Source organism: Plectrocnemia conspersa, unplaced genomic scaffold (assembly GCF_051122295.1).
Source record: "Plectrocnemia conspersa isolate PC_06_02 unplaced genomic scaffold, ASM5112229v1 ptg000005l, whole genome shotgun sequence".
NCBI lineage: Eukaryota > Metazoa > Arthropoda > Insecta > Trichoptera > Polycentropodidae > Plectrocnemia > Plectrocnemia conspersa.
Genome location: NW_028277169.1, coordinates 30275801 through 30299128, shown reverse-complemented (window position 1 = coordinate 30299128; position 23328 = coordinate 30275801). Strand labels below are relative to the sequence as shown.

Genomic DNA, 23328 nt, shown 5'->3' with positions numbered 1-23328 from the left:
ATGGAACATATTAAATACTATTGCTTATTTATTTTGTATTTGGATCGTACTTTAATCAAATCAATGAAATGATAATAACTATAATATATTTTTTATAAATTAATTTAAAATCACCACCGCAGTATAACGTAAAAACATAAATACGACGTCGTTTGATGCAGAAAATTTGGCAGTGATGCAAAACGACCAGCAATTCGGTGGCAAACGATGCATAAAAATGTGGCGCCGCATTAAATGCGATGCCCGCCGAAACAGGCCGCAGCTACCGACCAAAAACACGGCGTCAATTTGTCTATCTTTTGTCTCTTCCCCGAGAGAATTTAGCAACAGTTTTGCCCAAGTTTTCTCTAAACAAGATATATCTCATGGCAGTGTACGCAGCGCACAGTGCCATAGGATAACTCGGTGTTAAAGGAAGAAAAAGGGGTTCGGGAGACCCCGGGAATGGATATGCTGCGGAGGAAAACGGCCGACAAATTGGACCTGATAGCAATTCCCCTAACAGGAATGCTAGGACAAGCCTGCGTTAGCGCAGATTGGACTTTATTTTTTCTGTGTAACGCGTAACGCTTTATAGAATGGCCATTACCAGGAGAGGAAGTGTCTGGTACCACGCCCGCCCGGGACGTAACATAAAAATAAATTAATATCTAGGATAGCAAGGCGCTTAGCGAATTCTGACGTTGTAACGAAATGAATTTTGGCAAATGAGGGCCTTTTCGTAAATAATTCGCAACACAAAACCACATAACAAATGCAAAAATATCCACAGCGCTCGAAAGAGGAAACAAAGAACGTCTGTGAAATGGAAATGTAACATTAAACGTCTTAGTATGTGGTTAAAACAAACTCATCAACTCGTATACACTGACTAAATATGATATGTATATGAGACACATTGAACTTTATAATTGTAAATTTTACAGAAGGGACAATAAGCTTTTCCTAAAATTATAATACAACGTTTGAGCACGGCGCTGTTTTTTATTACACATTTCTGAAAAAATAGAACAGAATGTGTTAACATAAAGTTTTCAAAAGATTACAATGATCACTTGCGAATAAGTCTGCCCATCAACTTAAAGAACTAACGAATATTATAATCATAAAAACGTTCAATTTAACTTGCGATTAAAGCGTTTTAAGCATTAAAGAAAAAATATGATTATTAGTTTATAATAAAACACCGCGGGAGACCATTTACCGGATTAAGGTTCGCGCCATAAATAATTAAGGGTTAAATATGTATCGCTTTGAAAATAGATAACGCGCATAACCGTTTTCAATCTACCCTAACGGCCAACAGCAATTTATTTCAATGAAATTCGCCACTTGTATATAATTGATCGTTCTACCAAAAAAAGGTGATTAACAAAATCCACTATGAATGGAACACGAATTAAAAAACTGAAACACTAGCAACCTAGAAACACTTCCACTCGAATATTTTGTATGATCACTTACCCACGGAAAATTGTCTGTGGTTTTCTTCCTTGACTTATTTAAAGATCAATATCGGAGTTCAAGGCCCCCGAACCTCTGGGAACCTCCAACTTGGAATGCAACCAAGAGAATGTCTAATGACTGAAAGATTGCTAAGAAGTATAATTGATTTGGTGATGAGTAATTCACTCACATGGAAGTTTTGCTTAATGTCAAGTGAAACAAAAATTTAAAAATAAAAATGAAAAATAATTTTTAATAAACAATAAAAAAAACCGCAAGAAAACTCTTATTTTCTTGTAATGAAATTGGGTTACCAAAGAGAAAAATTCGTTTTTTTTTAAAACGACAACACCTAGTTGTACCCATTTTAGATCGTACGTGTCGAAATATAAGGAAAAAGACAAGGAGATCGATACAATAATATTCTTCGCTAACAGGTGTCATTCCTTCCGCTTCTTTGTACAAAACGATGGTAAAACTAGTGTGCACATACTCGTCAGAGACATGGACATTAACAAAGTAGAGTGGACGTGCGCTGGATGTTTTCGAACGTATGTTTCTTCGAAGAATACAATCCTACAAAGGATGTACATATATAATAATAAACTAGATATAATAACATTTATACAAACATAATAGTTCAGCAAATGTTTTGTAAGAAAATTTGTAAATACAATATTTTTTCCTTCAAACATTATTTTTAAATATATGATTTTAAATATCGTTAGTAAAACGTTTACAAAAGCAGCTCTAAACGAATGTTTAATTTGCGCAAAGTTCGCTTTGCAAATAAACAATAATAGAGTTAAGCTCCCGATCGGTTGACGCACAAGAGTCGTCAGACGGTTGACGACTCGGAACAATGGAGTGACGAATGAAATATTTAAGCTCAAAGGCCCAACTCCATATTTAAGTATTAACGCTAATGCTCGATTGGGCACAATGAGCCGAACACTGGGAGGACTGTCAAGGGTGGCAAGACGAAGAAGTTCGCTTTTCGTTCATTCGTCAAACAAATCAACCGCGATCAAAGGGAGAATCGGTGTAACGGTAAATTTAATTTTGTTTCTATTCAGAACAGTATTATTACATAGACAAGTATTGTTTAATGTAAATGTGACTCAATTTCGTTCCAAATAAGTTATCTAACTATTTTAAAGCTTATGAAGGTTTTTCATCATGCTTCATAGAACATGAAAGATATTTTTTCTGTTGAGTATATCAAATGAATCATTTTTCCATTGACAATTAGTGAGCTTAAATGAGCATACTATAATCGTAAAAAGGTTCAGTTCGATTTGCGGTAAAATGTTTTAACCGTTGAATAAAAAATTAAGTTTTTCGTTAAAATGAAACACCGTGGAAGACCTCTTAATGGGTTAAGAGGTCTCCCATGGCGCTTCATATATATACATATAAAAATTTGATGTTGTTTTTATCGTATTTGCCGATACATGAAATTACTGGGTCAATGCTGTTTTGCGAGATATTTTTATAATATTTTCTGGTATGAAAACGACTGTGTTCTTTAATTGTTTAAATTTTAAGTATAATCTGCAATTTTTTAAATTAATATAAAAATATGTGTTATATATTATTTTCATAGTTTTGTTTTAAATGAAATGGAGCTATGTTGTTTTACTAATTAACCCTTTGCACTCGTATTTTTTTTTTGGTTGGGGTAGCGCCAGCTCGTATTTAATTTCGAGACTTTTTTTATGTTCAATTTTTGGAAGTAAAAATGAAATAAAACATGTTTTGATTAATCTTTTTACAAATTAAAATTAATACAGCGAAAGATTGATAGTTTGTCAGTATTTTAGTTAAAAAAAATTAATTAAATATTTAAAATATTATATAATTTAAATACTTTAATCGGAAAATAACTTTTTTTATTGTACTTTTTTAAATAATTTGTAAAACGTTAACCATGAAACTTAGAAAAGAATAATTTATTAAAATGTGTTCACGAAGAATTGTACTTACTATTCACAAAAAATAAATGACATAGTATTAGGTATACATAGTATAGGAAGGTAAATGTAATGATGTTTTTAGATGATTTTTCGTCCATCGCAATCAAATGCGCGGTAAAACAAATAAATGAATTATTTAAAAAAACAGCTGAGTGATGTAGCGGCAGGGGTTTATAACCATTAAGAAATTTGTAAATAGCTAGATGTAATATGAATTCTGAATAATTAAAATATTGGACTGCTTGTATTTTTTTTGCACCTATCGTTTATTATCTTGCGCAATGCGCTTATTATCTTACGCATCGCGCTCGCTCTATAGCGTTTAGCGCTCATAATATAGCGTTTAGCGATCAACAATTTGCGTTCATACAAAAAAATAATGGTTACAATAAAATTTAATCAAGATTAAAATTACAAAGAGCACAAGTTTTTTACTTGTAGTTTTTTTTTCTTAGTAAAACCTTAGTTTTTAGTTTTTTTAATTGTTGTTTTTTCTTGGTAAATAGTTAATATATTAACAAGTTTTAGACTTTTTAGAAAATCAGATTACAATAAACGTATTATAAAAAATAAAAAAATATACTGTTAGTTAAATAAAACATATATCAACATATAATAACGTTTAAAAACACATTTAATACGAAAAATTGTTATGCACCTTACAATAAATAAAACACAAACAATATGCACATCAGCACATATGTTTTAAGCAAAAGGATACATTTTGACGATATAACCAATGATTTTTAAAAGCAAAATTTAACACTTTTGACGCTAAGCTGCCGATAATGAGATTCCAAATAAAGTAAAGCGAAGGTCCATATATAAAGGAGAATCTAGATTAGAAAATATGGTTCTAGGACACTAACCGCCTGGAAATATACCCCTTGGACAATAACCCCCCGTCAAAACCCCCCTGGACATTGACCCCCCGTGCAAATAACCCCTGACAATTAACCCACCATGCAAATAATCCCCCTGACAATTAACCCCCGCCACGTATAAAGATAATACAGATATTACTTAACACGTCTCGTGACGCTCTATTATACTTAATAAAACATATACTGGCGCCATTACCAAAGTTTAGCTGTATTATACATACATATGTATCTAGCCTAATAATATTTTTTATTTTTTTTAATACTCTTTATAACAATTTTGCTCGCACCGGTCACCGGTACAAAATATACAATACGTATATTTTCTTCGTAAATGTGTTAGTTTAATTGATATTTTAAAAATTCTGTATTTTGCTGAATGAAATAAATTAGTATTGATACTGATTATTCGTATTAAACATTATTTTATTAAAATAATGACCATTTATTATAAATAATAAAAACTTATATAAAATACTTATCTCTATACGTGGCGGGGGTTAATTGTCAGGGGGGTTATTTACACGGAGGGTTAATTTTCAGGGGGCTATTTGTCAGGGGGTTATTTGCACAGGGGATTATTTGTACAGGGGGTTAATGTCCAGGGGAGTTTTGATGGGAGATATATCTATCCAGGGGGTATTTGTCCTGCGTTTACATGCACTTAGGATAGGAATATTTAAAATACGAAAAAGAAGGCCAAATTAAATTAGATATTTTTTAATATATTCACTGTCTATGGCAGAGGTCAGAAAATTACGGCCAAATCCAGCCCTCTGCTTATTTTAATCCGGGCTGCAAGTAATTGTTAGATTTGACATAAAAAAATCAAAGTATGTGCTATAATAGAGCGGCCAACCGTCGAGTTAAGGAGCTAGCTAGGTATCACCTTATAAGGTGCTCCTATTGCTTTGTATTTCACCGTGACGTTATGCACTTTAAATTTGACAGCATCTTCAGTGCCCACGTAACGCCTTTTGCAATACATTTGAATATTTGAGAGAAATGATAAAGCTCATTTTAATTTTGCTTCCTGGCCCGCTGAGCTTAAAATATTTACAATCTGGTCCTTCACAAAAAAGGTTTGCCGACCCCTGGTCTATGGTGTTACACGAGCAAAATAACCTTGTCTATATTCTTCAGTCATATGTTTTACAGAGAGACATTCAAAACGCGTCATGGCGATTTTACAACTTTATATTTAGATTGTCTTGTATAACCGGAATGTCGTAGTCCTTAAGGCGTTGAACTGATATCCTAGAGACTATCGGTTCAGGTCCCGCAGCAAACTAAACATTTTAATATTAAGAATGCGCTATTATTAAAAGTAAGCCCTAACTGCTAAGCGACATCTATTGATTGTAAGCTGTAATTATAGTTAGCAATATATAATAGATATCACTAATTTACAAACTGTGTTTTAAATCTTATCCAATTAAACGTGTAAGTGTTGATTATGTTGTGCATAAACGACTTTAACCAATAGTTTTTCAATGACGCGTATTTAAGTCATCCACCTTTAGAGTGTTAAATATGGATAAATTTATATAAGTGTAATACAATCCTAAAACTCACTGAAAAAAATATGTTTTACAAGACTTTTAACCCTTTCACCGCGGATGACTTCTATAGGTGTCATCAAGAAAATCGCCAGTACTCATTAGACATTTAAAGGTGCCGTAAGCATTTGAGCTTATTAAAATGGCTTTTTAGTATAATTTAAGGCTGTAAATCAATTATTTGAACCATAATATTTTTAAAAATATGGCATGAATAGGTGCCACCACATATTAACAAATTTCGAAATGGCGCTCAAAAATATCAGCTGTGGTGATAATATAAATCAGGGCTGTGGAGTCGTTAAAAAAAACACGACTCCGACTCCGACTCCAATTCCGATATTTACCAACAACACGACTCCACTCCGACTCCGACTCCGACTTCGACTCCGACTCAAAAAAGTTTAATTTTATCAGGTATTTTTGGTGTTTTTCTACAAGTTTAATATTCATACGCTATACACATTCATTATTACGCAATTAAAAATTGATAAAGTTCATAATTTAAAAAATGCTCGGAGTCGCTCATTTTTCACGACTCCGACTCCGACTCCGACTCCACAGCCCTGATATAAATGCAATTGGGGCCAGGCCCCACCTAATTTTTTCGTACATAAAAAAAAATAGGTGGGGCTGGTAAAGTTTTATTATATTTTGTGAAAATGATCAAATTTTATATTTAGACAAATATTCTACAAGTTTTTCGTATGTATTTGCCCATTTGAGGCAGAAATGATAAATATTACATTGTTTTTTTGTGGGGATCTGTTTTGGATTGGCAGGCGTTTTTACACCTAGAGCGAACCAGCGTAGTTTGGCCTCGTGGCTTTATTTTTGAATTTTTAAATTTTGAATTTATTAAAACAGTTCTTAAAAATATAAATAAATTGATCATAAAAAATTATTACATTAAAAGATTATCCTGAAACTTGAAACTTTAAATACTTGTACCAGATTTAAAATTGGTAAAAATAGTCTTAGCATAAACGCATACTATTACTGTCACAGTAATAATATCACGGTTAATATCGAATTCATAGTCACGTCCTTAAAAATTCAATATTATATCGTCATTCGTAATTATATGGATAATTTTTAAAAGAAAATCAATATATGTATTTATAAATAATTAAAACACAGATTACTAATTCTGTTTTACATAATTTAGCTATTTACTAGCTCGAAAATATATTAAATGTGTCGAGACTAATATTATCGTTTGAGTTGAGTACCCAGGTCGATAGTTGTCAATCGCTCATTTTACTAGTGCGAGCGAGTAAGCGAGCTCTGCTAGCATAACGGCATCTCGCTCTTTTTTCCGTCTTAAAAATTTTATTTTTATTTCATAACAGACACACAATATAAAGTAATAATTATGCACAATTAGAGCATATGATCCCGTTTCATCCCATATCATAAAAATATAGATGCCCTTAGAAGGAAAAAATCAGTTTTAAAGCATTAATTGACAACCTAAATCTGTCAAGTCTAGCGCGATGCCGTCCTAACAGCGCGCGCTTTGACCATGTTCCGATGAAAAATTTTACAATAAACTTACACTTGTAAATTTAAGATTATTGAGTTATTTGCATAAGTTAAAAATTCAATATTACTGAAATGTGTTTAACAGAAGTCTTTTTACTATTAATAAATTTAAATTTTCAAAATTTGCTTGAACACAAAGCCAATAAATGCATTCAAAGTTTTGTCGACATATTGTCGACGTTCGAGTACAACGCTTGAAATACGATGTCGACACATAGTCGACTTACGAGCGCAAAGGGTTAATAACACTAGATACTGCGTAAAATTCTTCACCTAACTCGGGTCGTTTATTTTTATGTTGTAAACGAACTATATTCCAAAATTATAAAATACGTTTATTTATATATTCTGACGATACGTCAGTTTAAATGACTGTTTACGATCTTAAACCAACCTCGAATAAATATTTCGAGAGGTGAAAAATCAAAAACAAACAAAATAAAAGAGAATCAAATATATTTACCAAAACTTTGCCACCTCATTTTTAAAGTAAACATGGCAGTAATATCGAATGAAATCTTGTGTCAAATACATAGGCTTTCAACTGGACTCAAAGCTTAAATTAATTAAGCACATTTTAGAATTACGGTCTAAATTGCAGTCAAAAATCTTAATAAATAATAAATGAATAAGACCTATATTAACATATACCTGTCAGGTTTGGAGTAACACTAGTGAATTGCAAGTCATTCTAAATATATATAATTTTTATATATTTTAAATAAGACGTATTTATATGCTTATTTTTACTACCCAAATTTTTAATGAATTTTCTTACTGCTATATTATAAATATATTTGCTTAACAATGTTATCAATAATAAAGATATTACATAATTACCTAGTAAAAAACTACTATCGAGCAATATATCAAATAAAAACACCTTCGGAACGCCTAAAAAGCTAAAGAGCCACTAAATTCATCTATAATTATACTTAACTGCACTCAACATCGCATTGTGTTGCGTACCAAATTTAATTGTTAGTCTAGAATCTTTCATCAAGAAACAGTAAGTGACCACAATGGTCTCGCATATAAAAAAATACACGGAAGACATTAAAAGCGGTGTACATATGTTTAAGAATTGAGCGTAATATTATATATATTTAGAATGACTTGCATAGTATTATAAAAATAAGATATAATTCTTATTTTTACACGTTCCTATGAATACCAATGATATAATTTTCATACTATACACTTTTTGATACTTATATTAAAAAACTTTCAAATGCAAACAATTTTTATACCAGAAAATACTAAAAATATATTTTGTGTAACCACACTATCCCACTAATATCGTGTATCAGATACTACAATAAAAACAACCGTTAATTTAAATATAAGCACATAATGCCAAAGCACATATTGCTTTAGGGGCTAAAGAACACATATCATTGGTTCTAGATCTTCAGCTAAATGTATGTACTTACAAAACCACTTGATCCATTTTATTATTTTTTGTAAAAGGTTTTTTCTGTTTATTTTTATTTTATTTATTATTATATTGTATCAAATAACAATTGTAAACGAGTCGCATGTTTTGCATAAAATAGCATGTTTCTAAAATGAATTATCATACTTAGATTTATCATTTATTATTTTAAAATGAAATATCATACATTTTATAAAAAAAATCTGTAAGACAAAAAAACAATCAAGGACATAGCGATCAAGATATTTTTCAAGTTTTTATTTGACTCACCCCTAAATATAAATACTTTTATAAACGCCTACACGAGTCTCAAATATTTTAATATAATATATTTGCAAAAAATATTGCTTTGGCTTATGTTATATTTTATGTTTTGATATAAAATGTATTTGAACCTTTCCATTACATTCATATAATATAGGAAGATCGAATTTCCAACAGGAATCCAATTCAATGATTTAATTTGTTTTATATATGTATGTATATGTACTCAATAATCTAAGCTTTATGATGTATATTACATACGCATATGTATAATTTTATTTGGAATCATATTACTTGGCATTTATATAAATATACTACTTATATCGTATACAGAATGTGTAATGTATTTTAAAGTACGTGTAATTTATTGCTTGTATTACAAATTCGGATCGCGTGCGTTATCTTTTGGTCGTTACGTGTTTTATCAAAGTGCTTCAAAATCATTTATATTATCTTAATCGACGCATACAATTTCAGTCGCGTGTTTTAATTATATTTTGAGTATTTAGTTGATGCAAATAAAATATCGTCATTAAATGTTTTAATAAAACAGTCATTTAAAACAACAAAAGCTTTAATCTTTGTCCATTTTTTGCTCTTTATAAATAATACAATTATTACTTAGCAAATTTTAATTGTGTCACCGAATTACTAAGAAAAGATTGGGCAATTGTTGAAGCAATTATTATGTTTTTTATTAAAAAAATATATAATATATAATAAAGTCTCATAACTTTGGGTACAATTCTGAAAATTATATAAGTTATTATTTTTCTTAATAAACTAAAACAAATTTATTTAATCCTTACTATACAAGTAAACATTTCTTTTGTGTATGTAAGAGAGAATTTTTTATATGTGTATCATACAATAAACAGGTTTTCATTTATACAGATCATGTGTCAAATTAACGACATATTTATTTAGTTCAAAAGTGACACTATTTTATAAGTGTTTTCTATGTTTTGTTTATCTACAGTGTTAATACAAAAAAAACATTATAATATTATAGTGCTAAGAACTTTTGTATCAAAAAGAAAAACATGCGCTAATAACAGAGATATGTTGCTTTTTACACATTTTATTATAATACAATAAATTGTTAAACATTTTTAAATAGACATTTTATTTTCTATTTAAATAAAAACTAAATTATATGTGCTAAAAATATTACTTAGTAATTAATTTATGAACTTTAAAACTCAGTGTTATATATTGTTATTTTTTTATTAATTAATTAAATCTCGTAATCACTTTTAAGAGCAAGTGTAGCCAAAAGCCAAGCATCTGGACTGAGTATCGATACACAATAGCAGATCAAGCTATGATTTTTATAATAAATTACTTAATTACTAAAGCTCTACTCCATTGATGGATCTCTAATGTTTTTATTCATGAGTGATGATATAAAGACTTCCAAATATTTATAAAAATTAAGCAGCGCTAAGCTGCTCACGGGTTTTCAAGTTTTTCAATAACTAAACATGTAATTTTTTTACTACCACAACACGCACTCGGGGCCAAGCGAAACTTGTAATAATGCGAAGGCTGTAACTGTGGGGGGAAGGAAAGGCGTAAGATGTTTAAACATCCATAAAACAAAACCGCAAACTGTTCAAGTTTCGGAAGGCCAACCTCACCCATCGTCCCTAACTCGAAGTACTAAATGTATTATACATGTGCGGATTGTTTTGTTCCAAACACGCATTTTTATCAACTGAATACATGCGTATGTGCCATATTTACTAAAAGAGGCTATTCAAAACATACACAAACGTACTGAGCTTTGATTCTTGCTGTACACTGGACCGTGCATTTAAATAAATATAAAACACTGGCCTAGGTTTAAACTTTTCTATTCTTGATCGAAGTAGAAGCGGCTGCTATAACTTGGATTCAGATTATATCTGTGTCGTTTTAAAGTCAGCTTCTTTTGATCTAAGTTCAGGGTCAAACCTCCCATGTATTCTTGGTTGAAAAAGTGGGAAGTTACAGTAAAAGTTTTAATGGAAATTATTTTATTACGATAGTGATTAAGCTTAAATCTTCTTATTTTTTGTGTCGTGTCCGATTTCAGACGTTGGCGACATCCTTGTTAATTACTTATTAGTATTCCAGATCAGTTCCTATTCAGTTAATATTTAAATTTTCTTCCTTACATTCAATATAACGAAATTTTTATTTGGTCCCGTGAGCTTCGCTATACTGAGATTTCACTGTAACATAATTGCGTAATTATTGAAAATTTCGCAAGAACATCTCTCTGTTAGCACATCGCTCGTACGCACCGAAAAACTACCATTTACTGCGTTAAGGCTGCAAGAGAGACGATGAGTTCAACCTGCGTAAAAACCACTATTGTTGCATTAACAATTACGAAAATTTTACTTTAAGGCGTAAACATATTTCCTTGATTAAATAATCAAGCGATGCAATTGACCTACTGACATCCGCATCTCTTATTCAATAGAGCTAAAAAGCTTAAAATTGAATTTTTACAGACCTATTTCAATTAAATTATCTTGTAAGGTGCAACTCATGCAAAATGATATTAAATACATGTGAATTTATATGTTTTATTATGTATTCACAATTTTTATATCGGCGGAGATAAAAATAAGACAGTGCAAATGTTTTTTATGCTTATGTAACGATTCATACATAGCACTAGTCAAAAGACATGCGCGTCTAGCCCGCGGACCTAGCAGCCGTGGATAAGTACGCCCGCATTTTTACGATTCTCTTTAACGTATAAAGTGGTAATATAGCTCAATCGCACGATGTTGTATTTATAACACGGTAGAAAAACCGGATTAGACACATTTGATTCCACTACGCCCCAACGCTCGGACTACTACTTCGCTCTGCAAAATTACGCATCGCCTCCTGTTTAAGCAAGATGACTTTAAAAAGGAACAACTAACACAACCGAAGATTTACTTTGAAAGTGATTACGTAATACCTGCATACAATATGTATCAACATGTTTTTTTATACTATAAAATGTATTTTTTGACCCGAAGGTTTTGCTAGAAAATCTATACTTTGAGCCATCAATATACAACACCTATTTGATGTTAACCTCTTTTTTGCTTAATTTTTTTATGCGCCGCAGCATACACATGTACATATAATGTATTATATTATACCTAACACAATAATAACATAATACACGCACCCGCTAACAGGATACGATATAAAAGTGAATTATGATCGAAGCCACGCCAAACATTTATCAAAGCCTTTAATGCCCGAAAAATTCCGGTTAACTGCTACACGCTGTTTACTCTTTTTCGCCCGGTTAAACGGGGGCGCCCGGGTTGTTTGCTCAAGGATAAAGCGCCCCAAGGACGGTGACCAAGGCGGGGCCCTGCGATAATTAAACGGGTCAAAGGGATACACTGGCTGCCGCCCCTGCGATCGTAACTCCGAATTAAAAATGGAGACAAAAGGTGCGACGTTGATCCGGGTTTATTGCCACGGTTAAATGCACACAATGACATTATCATCTATGGTTAACGCGATCGTAAATTTGGATAATGAGTAATGATGATAATAAAAGTATAATGTAGCTTACAAGCCGTTTTGTGGGGTGACTACTAAAAAATGTTGAATTTATTTTATTGTATGAATATATGTGTAAAAATACATAATAGCAAACTATAAAATCAGATCAACAAATTAATTATAAACCACAATATCTATGGTCATGTTTGTGAATAAAAAATAGTAATACTATCAAGGACTACGGTCTATTTAATATAAAAATATGGACCGTTACCAGAAATTACTTTAACTACTGTATATAATAAATTTTACTTATTTAAGATATTTAATTAATAAATGTCTTATTATAAAAGAACAACATATTCATCAAAAATATCTAATCAATAATACTTAATAAACTTATATTTAATTAAAAAAATTTAATAAATAAATTCGAGCTCAATTTTCAGAAATATGAAAGTCGCTGCATTGATTCCGACAAACTTATATCCTTCGACTTCATATTAAATCTGAATAAGAGGATATCACTTTTTTCTTCTTTTTTAAGCTCTTTGAAGTCTCCTCTTATAAAGTTCTGATAAATTTAAAGAGACTTTGATATCCTATTAAATATTTTAATCTAGAATCTTCATCTTCGTATAAATGGCGTCCACTTTGATATGAAAATATACCTCCGTTTGTGTTTATTAAAAATATTTTTTTATTAGAATATATTTAAGTTATATTAATGCAAAAATGTATGTATGATATATACTACATACAAATATAAAGTTTGTCATTGAAAGTTAGTGTAATATCATAGCTTAAAAAACATGTCTAGTCACTGTAATTTAACTCCCATGTGATGTTATCTCATGAATATACTAAATCATATTTAGTTTTAGAGATGCAAATTATTAGGTTGTATTATTTAGTACATTTTAAATACGTTTATTAAATATATATTTTTATTTTTAAAATTAATCGAATGCTTGACGTCACGATTGTCTTAAATTTAGTCTTAAAGTCACCTTTCTTCTCTCTTCTTGATAGAAGAAAAGTGAACACAATGGGAGCATTTAATAAGACTAATTAAAAATAACTTACTTAGTTTTTATTCAGAGTAAGAAATAGAAAATAATAAAGGTTGTTTGTTTCAATCGATTGTAAAAATGAAAATGGCTGACAATTTGACAGCAGTTTATTGACAGATGGTACTTTTTAGAAATAAACTTGTTTCGATACTACTAGCGTCATCTCTTAGATTTTCTAAGGATTTATTGAGCTACCCTTAGAACGGCCAGGGGAATTATGTACGGACGTGTGAATTTGTATAATAATATTCCTAGGACAATCCGCAAAACGGGCTTCCTAAATAGAATCAAAAAACACATTCATGCATTAAGAAATAGATTATAATTTGTTTTCATTATAATATATAGTGTATGTATGTTTAATTAAAATTTGTGTAATGTAAAAATTAGCTATATTAAGCTAAATAAATTAATAAAATAAAATAAATAAAATGCCCTCTTTTTTGTTATTAGCCTTTTGCTAAAACGCGTTGCTATTTCCTTTTCATAAGTGTAAAATTGTAATTTCAATAATCTTAGCGTTACCTGTGTAACTAGGTGGACCTCCTATACTATTTACATAACCTGACAAAAAATATTAATACTTCTTGTACTAGGTATTGTTACTGTGTCAGGTCGCGAAGCTTTCAATCAGACCTAGTTAACTAACATTCATGCGTGCGTACACTTCTGGAGTACAATCCTAAATTCAGACCTTTACTTACAAAACAAATAAACCGTGTGAAGTTATCCAGAATCGAACAAGGGAATAACACACCGACACAATAAATATAAAACGGTTGAAATTTATTATTATTATTGAAGTAATAATAATAAATTACCACCAAATAATTCGGGCCCGGGATAATAATTCGCGCCCCCACATTCGACGGGGTTAGGGCATTAACGCTCGAAACGTTTCTTAAGTTAATATTAATGGCGTAATGATACACTTGTACGCGGCGGTGCGGGCGTGGATTTAATAACCTCTTCGACCCCACAGGGCGCGTTTTGTTCAGCGCGCAAAACTAATATGGCGCCTATAGAACAGAAGACACACATACACACTCGAGGCGGAAGAATGTGTCACGGCGTGGATTTGAACCCGTTTCAAAAGCCGCATCGGTTGAAAAGGCTAATCACATTTTCCCTTACCATCCCTACTCCCGAAAACCCTTCAACCCCCCACCGCTCCATACCCAATAACCCGGCTTCCCAAATATTCTCGAAGCGCACGTGTCTCAATCTCCGCTCGGGGACTTCCTTTGATGTGAAATTGGACGAACGCTGCTATCTGGGAAGCGTAACGACTTATTTAAAGAGAAAAAATAAGGAGTATAGGATCAAGGACAAGGTTTGAACTCGAGGAAAAATAATATAAGTCAACCGTTCGATTGAACGAGCTCAGTCGCTCTAAGAATATAGAGAGCTATTTTTAACTGGGAGTTTATATACATAATAGATTCAATGGCAATACATTTTTGCTCTATAAGCCTCGAAGTTAATGTATTGCCCTTAAATATGTACGAGGGATGTTCGGAAAGAAAAGATACAGGGATAAGTCTAGAATATTTCTAAAGCATTTAACGTTGGGATTGAATTATACTTACTTTGAAACTTTTTTTTTATTTTGTGTTGAGCCGAAATTACCCTATATATTTTTCAAATTGTTTAAAAAAATCCGTTTTGGCAACTTTTTGAAGAAGAAAAAAAACGCATAGAAAAATCATTTATTTCTAATGAATTAATGGAAGATTTTAAAGTAGCATCTTATATTATAAGTGAACTGATGATAGCAACTTAAATTCAATATGAAATAAATATCGAAAAGCATTAAACTTGATAGGCTAAAAAGCTAATGTCTTTGAGACAGTTTTGCTGCTCCCCGTATGTTTTATTATTTTAAATATATTTATTAATTATGTTTATTTTTATTGTTTCAGGTAAACGACTAGTACTACTATAAAGCTGATTATAATATGGTTTTTGTCTTAGGTATAGTATAAAATATTACTTTGATAAATATAAAACTTCTAATACAGAACAATATAACAAATATGTACTTAATGTACTAAATGTCTAAAGCTCAATCCTGAATATTGTTAGATAAATATAAGATTAATATATTAGACAGTAAAAATGTCTCAGATTTATTACTATAAATACAGCTTTTTGCAGAATAAATAGGTATTTATTTACGTATTTATAATATATTTATTTATATAATAATATTCCTAGGACAATGAAACACGTTTGTACATTAACCCTCAATTTTTTTCTTCTACTCATATTTTATATGTATTTTTATAGATATTAATTTTATTATTTTATACAAATAAAATAAATAATAAATTACTTGTGAGTTTGGAAATCACAATCAAATAAATATTATTTGAAAGCAATTAAAAGTTGTAAAATAAGGTTTTAATTTTTTATTGCGCAATTATTTTAAATGCTGGCTTTTATATATTTTAGTCTACATCTCATTAAATTTAATTTAATTACGTATATAAGCGTCTGTTCTAATTATATGTATACGCGCAATATTCTGTTGGTAACTAGCCGAAAAACAATTATTTTTCAAGTCGAATAAGTTGATCAAGTTATGTTTCTCTTGAAGTTAATCATCATTTAATAATATTGCTAATTAGCATTTATATTTATTTTTAAATTGAAATAAACAATTATTGTCAACAATTATGTCCCAGAATTTAAATATATAAAAAACGAGCTTTTAAATGTGCGTAAAAATATACAGTAGCCTGCATTACTTCTAAAAAGCATAAAGGATTTTAGATATATTCGTAATCCTCGTGAATTTTCTCTAGACTTTTTATCACTTATTTAGAGGTATGACTATAATATTTTTGAGTTGTTATTAGCCAATTAAAAATTATTTTCGTAGTTAAAAAAATATATAACATCAAATTGTCTACAATTTAGTTTATATAAAAATCGGGTAATATCAAACATAATTTCGATTTTATCTGTTTGTGGTGAGATTTATCTCAAGCATGATGCATCTTCAACATCAAAGTGACGCTTTCTAAATATTCAATACAGCATCCACAGCATTTATCGATTTTTTCAAAATTAAATACAATATTTTCATGCGTGAATTTGATAACGATTCATTTAAGCATTTTTCACTATTAAGTCAAAAATGTATGTTACGATAAATTTATATTTTATATATAATTGTATGTTTTTATGATATCTTCAAGCGTCAGACGTAAAAATACGCCATAGAAATTCTATAATACATCAGTACCTAAATCATTCAATATCTTCGCTCTGCTAAAATGTACCCTAATGCATTCACAACTCAAAAACACGTTTAAAACGTTGATTACTTTCCGATATTCCAATAAAATTCATACGTAACGCGGATTTAACCCATTCGTGCGTACGTAGCACAATCAAAGCTTGGAGCACCTGCGTGTATAAAATAAGACAGAAAAAAATCTGTGAGCACACATCCGCCATATATCGCACAATAAAATTTGATATAATTTTATTGTAAGGGCGTGACGATATATAACATTCGCGGAATAATATCGTACGTGTTGTATGATAAATGCTAAATGGGGCCAATATATTTTCTCGAGTTTCTGAACTGGAACAATAAGTTTCGCCGTAGCGTAACTTTAACCGAATCGATATAGATAAATTCACAGTTATAAATAGGAGCGATATCCCTGAAGCGACCTAGGGCTCGTTCAATCGAATAGTTGAGTTATATTTTTTATTATTCGAGTCCAGATCGTGTCCTTGATCCTTTTAATAAATTTAATAGATAAATTTACGGACTATATTTGAAAGCTCGCCAAAAGCAATTTTTTCTATGCTAGTATTAGCAATTAAAAAATATAATTACTGAGTGTAAAATTTGTATACATCTATTGACTGTTTTTTAACTGATAATATTAGGAATTACCAAACTGTTATGTAATGATATTTTAAAAATCATTGGGGTACAACGCAAAAAATAATTTATCTCTTAGACAGTTTTATTTGATATCATAACAATAAATATGCAGCACACTCTTTTTATATTTTTTTAATTTCTGTTATACATATCACTGATGAAATGACTAGTAAAAATGCATACAAATTGTATATCAAACATCATTTATTATATTAAAAATGTATCTTAATGTGTTTACTTTTGAAAGTCCTTGCATTATAATATATATGGTTCAAGACTTGAATGATATGTATTATATTTATTTGAAACGGAACGTGTGAAACGACCTTAACTATATTGTATGCGCTATATTCTCGAAACTGCGTCGCTGCCCTTGATTAATTCCCAAAAATGGAAATTCAAAGTGTGTTGAACAGTGCAAAGCCCCATAATTAAACTTCCTACGAAGGAGCCCAATATGAACGGCGGCCATTAAGGAGATACTGCCATCGTATAAGGGTTGGTGAAGGGCCATTGAATAAACCGCAAACATGATGGGTTCACTAGATGCGGAAGATGTTGAATAGTGTAGCGAATTGGATGAAATGGGCAATGACCCATTTTCACTGACGATATACACATAAATGTACATACATACACAAGTAGCATGGCGTGAATTGTGATTAAAGAGGCACTGTGATCTGTAATCAGTGGTCTATGGTTCATTTGAGCGTAGACTGCCGAATGCCACTAGCTTTTCCTAATTCTTCCTATTATTTATGAAATAAATAAATACAAAAAAGTATTAAATTCGAATTAAGTATTTCTCTTGCTTATTAAAAATAAATTAATACATTTATCTTATTTTGAATTAGGCATAAAAATATATATCAAGTGTTATATCTTAAAAGTAAAGACAGAAAGCAATTAATGTGTCAATGTGTCAATGATCTGTTTAACAGAAGACACTTGTTGCTGTTCAAAGCGTTCCAAGCCTTCCAAAATACCTGGAAATGTTACTATGTACTCGACGAGTACTTAAATGGCAGCTTATATTTGACAGTAACTATAAAGCTCATTAATCTTGCATATTTAATTTGTACCAGTGGTAATTAACTAATGAATAAAACTAACTTGTTCTCATGAATTTCTACACTAGACCGTTTGTTATTTTATAAACTTTATTTTATTAAATATATATATATATATATATATATATATATATATATATATATATATATATATATATATATATATATATATATATATATATATATATAAAATAGTATGTCAATACAATTAATTTAAATATGTACATACTTTATATTCAATTTAAAATTGAATGAATCTACCTGTATATATGGATGTAAAAACATACGCTTGAACGTATCACATCATAAACAATTTCCATGATTTTAATTAACATTTTCACGCGGTTCGCGTTTAATTTCGAGCGTGTATGGGTCGCAGCAAAACTTTTAACTGCAGTTGACAAAAGGGTAACCCGGCCCGATCGGAATAATACGCTAAACTATATACGGTGGCTATAAAACTTCGTGGATCCTCGTATATTATTAAATTTTAGTAATTAATTTGTATATATATTTGTATTTTTTTAATATTATTTTAAAAATTTAAATTTTATTGTTCATAAAACTGTTTTTTCATTTTAAAGAGATTGCATCTACTAATAAATTAAGCATAGTCCACAAACTTTTATGCCGCAATTTTCGCAAAACAGCAACGTCGATGTAATATATAACACTCCTATCGCTAACGACGAGGCCTTGAGCTAACAAGAAACGTTCAGAATGTGCCCCATGTAGAATAATACAATAGGGTAAACTTGCGGTAAATGGACCTAGTGACAAAATTAATATTATGATAAAACTTCACACAAAAATATGAGCTACTTGTACTTATTATTCATTTTTAGATTATTTAATTACTGGGAAATAACTTTTAAGAAATGCTTTTTCTATCATACTCGTTATTTTATGTACCTATTTAATGGTCATGGACTGGTGGTCTTGAAATAATTTTTATTTCTTAACAATAGACATAAGTCTTTTGAGAAGAATTTTTGAACAGCTTTGAACACACTAGTCTTTAAGTGTCAGGAGCATAACCACTTCTTCAATCTATCATACGAAGGTATGTAATTCAGGCGAAAGGCTGTGTCATTTTAAAGTTCGCTTTTTGTGGCAGCTTTAATTAGTGTAGCCAAATAATTTTAGCATGGGTGATTTTATATTAAAGTGAATCGCTCAATCAGCTACCATTTTCGTCATAAGTGATAGAACAGTTACTTTTTTTTAAATAAAATATTAAATCTTTTTTCGACTATTTGATAATGTTTAGGAAAATGTATATGAATATTTCAATTATTATTATATACAAAAGAAGCAAGAATTAATAAAAATTATGAATTCCATGGTGATAGAGACAGTTTAGAGAATATTATTATGTTATGCTCATTTTTGTTATAGTGCTGATTTACAGTTACTTTGCTGTTCTTAGATTACAGTCGATTTTATTATTTTCAGATGATAAATCGTCACCTACAATATTTTATTACAATGATAGTTTTTACGTAAGATTCGCCCCAGTAATCGCTTTGTACCGTGTAAAAACTGCCCCGTGTTTACCCCTTATTTTTCAGACCGTCACATTCCGAGCGCTAATGGCTGTGAAAACTGGCTGAAGCGTTCGCTCGGAGCGCTTTGTGTTTCGCGTTTTTCCGCTTAAGGGCGACATTCGCGTGCGCCTACGTCATATTTTGCCACAGGGATTATAGCGACTTAGTTGCGAACGAAATTGGCCTTTATGACTTTGGCGAAACCGTTACGGATTTAGACGTGCGAGAAAGCTTCTGAAACTTTGTGCGGATAATTCGAACGTGTGTGCCGTAGCCATGGCAACATACAATACCACTAGCTAGAATTTTTTTTGTAAAAGTAAATTTTGAGTTCAAAGCTATAACACGTTCTTGCATTAGAAATATGAACATGAAAATATTAGTTTACTAGCATTGAAGGTGTAAAAAACTGTTTTTTGTAAATATATAATATATATAATAAAATAAATAGCTCCTCAATTTGAATGTGAAATTATTTATAGAAATATTGATCGATATTGAAAGCGCCTTTGATTTCGTTTGACATGATTTATATAATTTTATTTTAAAGTAGATCTATTAAATTTTATTTTAAACATAATTTTTTTAGTAAAAAAATAACTGAAATGTCTAAATTCATAATATAATCTGAGATTTAATATTCTAAAAAATGTTACATTCAGATATTTATTAATAATAAACTATAAACGTTTTCATTGATAATGTACAGATAAACTTTACTTGTATAAAGCGAGTTAAAAATAATTAGCGCGTTGTCTCGCGAGTAGTATTCGAGTTAAGTACACATACTACACCCCCAAACATCTCGCATTGCATAATTTACACATAACGTGCAAAAACGCACATGCAAAGTTATATAGCAACGGTAACCTAGTAACATCGCAATCGCCACGGGGCCACTAAATCGCAAACGAAACTCGCTTGGAATGGTTGCCGGAAGTGCTCTTAGCCGAAAATGTCCTTATACACTTTGTTCCTACGGTAACATTCTGATCGTTAATGACGTCGAAATTGAACGCCCGGGGCTGCCGGAATGGTATCTCCGCCTCCTTCAGAACAGAAGCTGCCAGCGACATAAAGTTTAATAAAGAATTCTCTCTTTCCTTTTCAATGCTCGCACTGTGTAAACTCTAATCCTCTTTTCAATAGGATGGACGCACACGTGACGAGCGCTTTAGGCGAGTTGTTGTCCACATGCACTTATGTGATGTAACTAAAGATTGTTTTCAAATATTAATTAATTACTGTATATGTTTACTAATTATATGGCACTTTTTTTTAAATTCTCCATTAGTAAAAGACCGACCTTCATTGGCAATAATTTGGGCAACACAGCTTCGACAATATTTTAATTTGTGATTTTTTTAAATATTTTGTTGATTTTTTAAGCAAGTTTTTCATGAGTTTCACTGCTGTTATGTCGTTTTAAATTATGATTTGATAACATCAATAGTTTTCTTATATAATATATAAAACAAATACATTTACTCCCAAAAGAAAAGGACCTACAAATTAACTACCACTTATGATTGGGTTCAATAACTACATATTAATTTATTATAAATAAATTCGCATAGCAACGAATAAATTATTATAGACATATGTTACAAATTAATCAAATTGTATGTAATTCATTATTTACACGTGTTGCGCATTAATATGTAATTATTACTATTCACTCGTGTATCGAATTAAATATTAGCTATAAATATAGAATAATTAAGCAAATAAATATAGACGTGAAGACAGTACTCAATCAGAGAATCGCTAGAACTACCCTCGTATTATTTTTGGAGCATCCGCCAGCACCGTTTATTGGCTTTTGTTAACAACAGCGCCCCTCTGAAGGGAAGGCGCTAAAACATTTTGAATATGGGTATTGAATGAAAGTATCATTGTGAATATAAAAAAACGATCATTACGAAACGGTAATTTAAATTTGACATTGAAAGGCTAACTAATTAAAAAGTTATGAAGGTTTAAAAAAATAAGTTTAGGTTTTAATTTTCGCCAATAAAGCCGCACTATGCGGTATGCTAAAAATTTAATATTTAATAAATTTTTTCAAGTATAAAAATGATTTTAAAAATTGTTACCTGTCTGCTATGTAAAACTTTGGGCGATCAAAGTAAATTTATTTTGCTTTTAGACGGATATGAGCGCTAGTTTTTGGCAAATATATACTATATACTCTTTCAAAGGATAATTCGTTACTGAGTTTCAATGTGTCAAGAAGAATTTCGAATATTATTGATTTTTCCATCCATCCTTGTCTCACATTTGTCAATGTTGTGAGCAAGGTTATTTGTTTCAGGTACAGAATATACGTCGACTAAATTATTTAAAGTAAAGCTACACGTGTTTGGATAATATTAGTTTTTAAATGATTTTTTTTATCTTATATTTTGGTCAATTTGCGATAAAATAGTCTTTGTTTTAGTTCAAGAAAACAGGTTAATTTTTTAAAAGCACGAATTGAAAATTCTAGGAATCTACCAGTGTTTATGTTTATCACTTATACATTTTGTAAAGATCTATTTTTTAATTTTGTTGATCCACAGGCCGTAGTTTGAAGACCTCTGCTCTAAACTGTAACAATTTGTGCATGTAGTTAAAACCCCCACATATTAACAACCGAGCATTTCATTTCCAGCAGCGTAAAAAAAATGCTTTCATCGATTTTTATGTCATTTGATAGTACTTTATAAATTATTCAAGTACCTACAAAAATTTACAGTAGAACGTTTTTTTTTTTTAAAAACAATGTTTCTTTACGATACACCAACAAACATATATAAATTGAGTGCTGCAAATAAAATATTCATACTTGACATGCATCAAAAAAATCAAATATGAAGCTTTTATGTCATAAGCTCGGCCATCAAGCATATTTTTTAGCCTACTCTCGACGGACGCCATTGAAAAGCGGCCATCGTGACTATTTTTATTATGCGTTATTAAATAGCATGGGGATTATCCCATTGACGGTAGTTTCGCTGAAAGACTTTCATTTCTGTTTATTTTTAATGCTGGGACGATTGCCGGGGAATTGCAATAATACACCCATACATATGTAAGTGAGTATATAGACACACACATTTGGTCCTTGTTAAAATTT

At 30.6% G+C, this 23328-nt stretch overlaps 1 protein-coding gene across 1 annotated transcript in view; it reads left to right on the top strand.

Annotated features, from left to right (window-relative positions):
* Positions 1-23328, top strand: part of LOC148235412 (nephrin-like) — a 630188-nt gene that overhangs the window by 302901 nt on the left and 303959 nt on the right. The window lies entirely within an intron of this gene.